Raw genomic sequence first — 6,698 nt, forward strand, 5'->3', positions numbered from 1 at the left:
CCTAGCTACTGACTATGGTACACAACTTTCCTTGTTCACACACCACATGTGGATTGGCGGATTTCTAATAGTCGGTGCTGCTGCACATGCAGCAATTTTTATGGTAAGAGACTATGATCCAACTACTCGATACAACGATCTATTAGATCGCGTCCTTAGACACCGCGATGCAATCATATCCCACCTTAACTGGGTATGTATATTTCTAGGTTTTCACAGTTTTGGCTTGTACATTCATAATGATACCATGAGTGCTTTAGGCCGTCCACAAGATATGTTTTCGGATACTGCCATACAATTACAACCTATCTTTGCTCAATGGGTACAAAATATCCATGCTACTGCGCCTGGCGTAACAGCTCCTGGTGCAACAACAAGTACTAGCTTAACGTGGGGAGGCGGCGAGTTAGTAGCAGTAGGTGGCAAAGTGGCTTTGTTACCTATTCCATTAGGAACCGCAGATTTTTTAGTCCATCACATTCATGCATTTACCATACATGTGACTGTATTAATACTTTTGAAAGGTGTTTTATTTGCTCGGAGTTCCCGTTTGATACCCGATAAAGCAAATCTAGGTTTTCGCTTTCCTTGCGATGGGCCTGGCCGAGGGGGAACATGTCAAGTATCCGCCTGGGATCATGTTTTCTTAGGTTTATTCTGGATGTACAATGCAATTTCGGTAGTCATTTTCCATTTCAGTTGGAAAATGCAGTCGGATGTTTGGGGTACTATAAGTGATCAAGGGGTGGTAACTCATATTACAGGGGGAAACTTTGCACAGAGTTCCATTACGATTAATGGGTGGCTTCGAGATTTCTTGTGGGCACAGGCATCGCAAGTCATTCAGTCTTATGGTTCTTCATTATCTGCATATGGTCTTTTTTTCTTAGGTGCTCATTTTGTCTGGGCCTTCAGTTTAATGTTTTTATTCAGCGGCCGTGGTTATTGGCAAGAACTCATTGAATCTATCGTTTGGGCTCATAACAAATTAAAAGTTGCTCCTGCTACTCAGCCTAGAGCCTTGAGCATTATACAAGGACGCGCTGTAGGAGTAACCCATTACCTTCTGGGTGGAATTGCCACGACATGGGCATTCTTCTTAGCGAGAATTATTGCAGTAGGATAGTGGCTAGGAGGATTTGAAAGGCATTATGGAATTAAGATTTCCCAGGTTTAGCCAAGGCTTAGCTCAGGACCCCACTACTCGTCGTATTTGGTTTGGTATTGCTACCGCACATGATTTCGAAAGTCATGATGATATTACTGAAGAACGTCTTTATCAGAACATTTTTGCTTCTCACTTTGGGCAATTAGCAATAATCTTTCTATGGACGTCCGGAAATCTGTTTCATGTAGCTTGGCAAGGAAATTTTGAATCATGGATACAGGATCCTTTACACGTAAGACCTATTGCTCATGCGATTTGGGATCCTCATTTTGGTCAACCCGCTGTGGAAGCCTTTACTCGAGGAGGTGCTGCTGGTCCAGTGAATATTGCTTATTCTGGAGTTTATCAGTGGTGGTATACAATAGGATTACGCACCAATGAGGATCTTTATACTGGAGCTCTTTTTCTATTATTTCTTTCTACGCTGTCCTTAATAGCGGGTTGGTTACATCTACAACCCAAATGGAAACCAAGCCTTTCGTGGTTCAAAAACGCGGAATCTCGTCTCAATCATCATTTGTCAGGACTTTTCGGGGTAAGTTCTTTGGCTTGGACAGGACATTTAGTTCATGTTGCTATTCCCGCATCCAGGGGGGAGTACGTTCGATGGAATAATTTCTTAGATGTATTACCCTATCCCCAGGGGTTGGGACCCCTTTTGACGGGTCAATGGAATCTTTATGCCCAAAACCCTGATTCGAGTAATCATTTATTTGGTACCGCTCAAGGAGCGGGAACTGCCATTCTAACTCTTCTTGGGGGATTCCATCCACAAACACAAAGTTTGTGGCTGACCGATATGGCTCACCATCATTTAGCTATTGCATTTATTTTTCTCATTGCCGGTCACATGTATCGAACTAACTTCGGAATTGGGCACAGTATTAAAGATCTTTTAGAAGCGCATACTCCTCCGGGGGGTCGATTAGGGCGTGGGCATAAGGGCCTTTATGACACAATCAACAATTCGATTCATTTTCAGTTAGGTCTTGCTCTAGCTTCTTTAGGGGTTATTACTTCCTTAGTAGCTCAACATATGTACTCTTTACCTCCTTATGCATTCATAGCACAAGACTTTACTACTCAAGCTGCTTTATATACTCATCACCAATATATTGCAGGGTTCATCATGACAGGGGCTTTTGCTCATGGAGCTATTTTTTTCATTAGGGATTACAATCCGGAACAGAATGAGGATAATGTATTGGCAAGAATGTTAGACCATAAAGAAGCTATCATATCTCATTTAAGTTGGGCTAGCCTCTTTCTAGGATTCCATACCTTGGGCCTTTATGTTCATAACGACGTCATGCTTGCTTTTGGTACTCCAGAAAAGCAAATCTTGATCGAACCTATATTTGCCCAATGGATACAATCTGCTCATGGCAAGACGACATATGGGTTCGATATACTCTTATCTTCAACGAATGGCCCCGCTTTCAATGCGGGTCGAAGCCTATGGTTGCCCGGATGGTTGAATGCTGTTAATGAGAATAGTAATTCGCTTTTCTTAACAATAGGACCTGGGGATTTCTTGGTTCATCATGCTATTGCTCTAGGTTTGCATACAACTACATTGATTTTAGTAAAGGGCGCTTTAGATGCACGCGGTTCCAAATTAATGCCAGATAAAAAGGATTTTGGATATAGTTTTCCTTGTGACGGCCCAGGGCGCGGCGGTACTTGTGATATTTCTGCTTGGGACGCATTTTATTTGGCAGTTTTCTGGATGTTAAATACCATTGGGTGGGTTACTTTTTATTGGCATTGGAAACATATCACATTATGGCAGGGCAACGTTTCACAATTTAATGAATCCTCCACTTATTTGATGGGATGGTTAAGAGATTACCTATGGTTAAACTCTTCACAACTTATCAATGGATATAATCCTTTTGGGATGAATAGTTTATCGGTATGGGCGTGGATGTTCTTATTTGGACATCTTGTTTGGGCTACTGGATTTATGTTCTTAATTTCCTGGCGGGGGTATTGGCAGGAATTAATTGAGACTTTAGCATGGGCTCATGAACGCACACCTTTAGCTAATTTAATTCGCTGGAGAGATAAGCCCGTGGCTCTTTCCATTGTGCAAGCAAGATTGGTTGGATTAGCTCACTTTTCCGTGGGTTATATATTCACTTATGCAGCTTTCTTGATTGCCTCAACATCAGGCAAGTTTGGTTAATTTAGTTTGTTTTTTTGTACTGTATCAGCACCTAGTTCATTACTCTTGATAGAGAGGGAGGATCTGCCTTTTTAGATTTCTTTTTCTATTTATTTTTCCATCTAGGATTAGAACCGTATACTTGGTAATAATAGCAACGACACATTATGGCAAAAAAAAGTTTGATTCAGAGGGAGAAGAAGCGGCAGAAATTAGAACAGAAATATCATTTGATTCGTCAATCTTTAAAAAAAAAGATAAGAAGCAAAGTTTCTCCCTTGAGTTTGAGTGAAAAAACGAAAATGCGAGAAAAATTGCAATCCCTACCGCGTAATAGTGCACCTACACGCCTTCATCGACGTTGTTTTTTGACCGGAAGACCTAGAGCTAACTATCGACATTTTGGGCTATCCGGACACGTACTTCGAGAAATGGTTTATGAATGTTTGTTACCGGGTGCAACAAGATCCAGTTGGTAAGGATAAAATACCCTTTCGTATTTGTATGGATTTCTGGAATTGATAATCATAGAGGAGCCCTCTTTACCATTCTGTATAAATGGACTATTCTATTTGTATAGATATTGGTAGAGGGGCGTATCCAACCCTCTTTTATCCACTAGTTACCCCTCTTTAGTTTAAGAGTATAGAGCAGTTTGGTAGCTCATAAGGCTCATAACCTTGGGGTTGCGGGTTCGATTCCCACTACCGCCTCCATACTCCTTCTTTATGATATATGCATGATATAATATATACATCATGCATTTGTATCTGGATTTTTTGATTTCCTAAAAGAGTTTTGGTCTAACAGTTTTTTCTCGGAAGAAGCAAAAAAATAAAAGAAAGAATAAAATATGAAAGAAAAGCGTCCATTGTCTAATGGATAGGACAGAGGTCTTCTAAACCTTTGGTATAGGTTCAAATCCTATTGGACGCAATCTTATTTCTATCTATTCTTTAAATAACTATACTAAACTAAAAACAAAGAAAACTTTTTTGCATGATTCAAATGAAAAAGCTTTCTCAACGATTCCTATTCTACTAACAAGAGTAGACATGCAAAATTTATTTGTTACTGAAGAGAAAACCGTTCCAGCTGTTCCTGAATAGCTTCCTTCAAAAGGATTTCCGCTTGCTCGGTGAATGTCTTGCTAGAAGATATAATTTCTTGGAATTGAGGTTTAGTATCTTTTAGATGTTTACGTAACTCATCCAGAAATTTATTTACCTGTTCAATTTCTAACGAATCAAGATATCCTCTTGTTCCGGTATAAATAGTAGCTATCTGCTCTTCCACTGGGAGAGGATTTGCCTGGGATTGTTTAAGCAATTCCCTTAATCGTCGACCCCTTGCCAATTGATTCTGACTTGTTTTATCGAGAGCAGAGGCGAATTGTGCAAAGGCTTGTAACTCTGCGAATTGCGCTAGTTCCAATTTTGATTTGCCAGCTACTTGTTTCATGGCTTTAATTTGAGCCGCGGATCCTACTCTGGAAACAGAAATACCCACATTAATAGCGGGTCGAATTCCGGCATTGAATAGATCCGCAGATAAGAATATTTGTCCATCTGTAATGGAGATTACATTAGTAGGAATATAGGCGGAAACGTCTCCAGATTGAGTCTCAACTATTGGTAAAGCGGTCATACTTCCTTCGCCTAAAAGAGAATTTAATTTAGCGGCTCTTTCTAAAAGGCGTGAATGCAAATAAAAAACATCCCCTGGATAAGCCTCACGTCCGGGAGGTCTTCTTAATAGAAGGGACATTTGGCGATAAGCTTGTGCCTGTTTGGAGAGATCATCATAAATTATTAAAGTATGCCGTTCGCGGTACATAAAATACTCAGCCAGGGCTGCTCCCGTATAAGGAGCGAGGTATTGTAATGTAGCAGGTGAATCCGCCATTTCAGCTACTACAATAGTGTATTCCATGGCCCCCTCCTCATGGAAAGTAGTTACTACTTGAGCTACGGAGGATGCTCTTTGACCGATAGCTACATAAACACATATTACACCTTGCCCTTTTTGATTGAGAATTGTATCTGTGGCTACTGCTGTTTTGCCAGTCTGTCTGTCCCCAATAATTAACTCTCGCTGACCGCGCCCTATAGGGATCATCGAATCGATAGCAATAAGCCCTGTTTGAAGAGGTTCGTATACGGAACGCCTGGAAATTATACTTGGAGCAGGAGATTCAATTAAGCGAGATTCGGAAGCTATAATTTCGCCTTTCCCATCAATAGGTTTAGCCAGAGCATTTACAACACGACCCAAGTAAGCCTCACTCACGGGTATCTGAGCAATTCTTCCTGTTGCTTTTACAAAACTTCCCTCTTGTATCATCAACCCATCGCCCATTAATACAATCCCAACATTTTTGGATTCCAAATTCAGAGCAATACCCCTAGTACCTTCTGCAAATTCGACTAATTCACCTGACATTATTTCACCAAGACCTATAATACGAGCAATCCCATCCCCCACTTGAACTACGCGACCTATATTCTCAATCCCTACTTTCCTATTATATTGTTCAATACGTTCGCGGAGAATTTTATGAATTTCGTCGACTCGAAGGGTTGCCATTAGTGTTTCTTGACTCTTTTTTCGGAAGCAAGGGGAAAAATAATGCCTAAATTCTAAACGAAAGTAGAAGTTCAAGGCCTAATTAATTTAATTATTTCTTCCATTCCAGGGACCCGAGAATGCCAATATTAGCACGAATCGTACGGAAATGTAACTCGGTATTCAAACAACTATTCAGAGTTCCTAGAGCTCCTTGTACGGCCTGTTGGAAAACCCGCTGTCGGACCTGATTCATTGCCCTTTGTTTTTCAAAATAAAGGGTTTCGTTTTTAGACTTTTCCAATTGTTCCAAACTAATAGAAGTAGCATTAATCAAATTTGCTTTTTCTCGTTCTATCTCAGAGTATCCATTCATTCGATACTCATCCGCTTCTAGTTCGACTTTCTGTAATCGAATCCGAGCTTTTTCGAGTTGCTCAATGGTCCCTCTACGCAATTCTTCTGAATTTCGAATAGTACTCAAGATCCTCTGTTTTCGATTATCTAATAAATCTTTTAATGAAAGTAGATTATTTTGTAAGTTTACAACTTTTATGATCTCTTCCCGAACCAAACATGAATCTTTCGATTCATTTGGCTCTCACGCTCCTTTTTTTTTTTCTATAGCTATTTCCATATCTTTTTTTTAAGTAATGAGCCTATCCTCTATCTTCTTTTTTATGTTTATATTTCAATATACCGAAACCTATATAAGACTAGATAAATATTAAGAGGACTCTTCCGCCTAGATAAAAATATATCATGGTCAGCAAAGTTGTTTCTTTATTTTTATTTGCC

The 6,698-nt window shown here is 40.0% G+C and overlaps 1 non-coding gene across 1 annotated transcript; it reads left to right on the forward strand.

Annotated features, from left to right (window-relative positions):
- Positions 1-4,199: 4,199 nt before the first annotated feature.
- Positions 4,200-4,271, forward strand: TRNAR-UCU (transfer RNA arginine (anticodon UCU)). The gene has a single exon. It is a non-coding gene; the product is annotated as a tRNA-Arg (tRNA).
- The last annotated feature ends 2,427 nt before the right edge of the window (positions 4,272-6,698 follow it).

The sequence above is a fragment of the Triticum urartu genome, unplaced genomic scaffold (assembly GCF_056163025.1).
Source record: "Triticum urartu cultivar PI428250 unplaced genomic scaffold, HENAU_Tu73 scaffold2, whole genome shotgun sequence".
Lineage (NCBI taxonomy): Eukaryota > Viridiplantae > Streptophyta > Magnoliopsida > Poales > Poaceae > Triticum > Triticum urartu.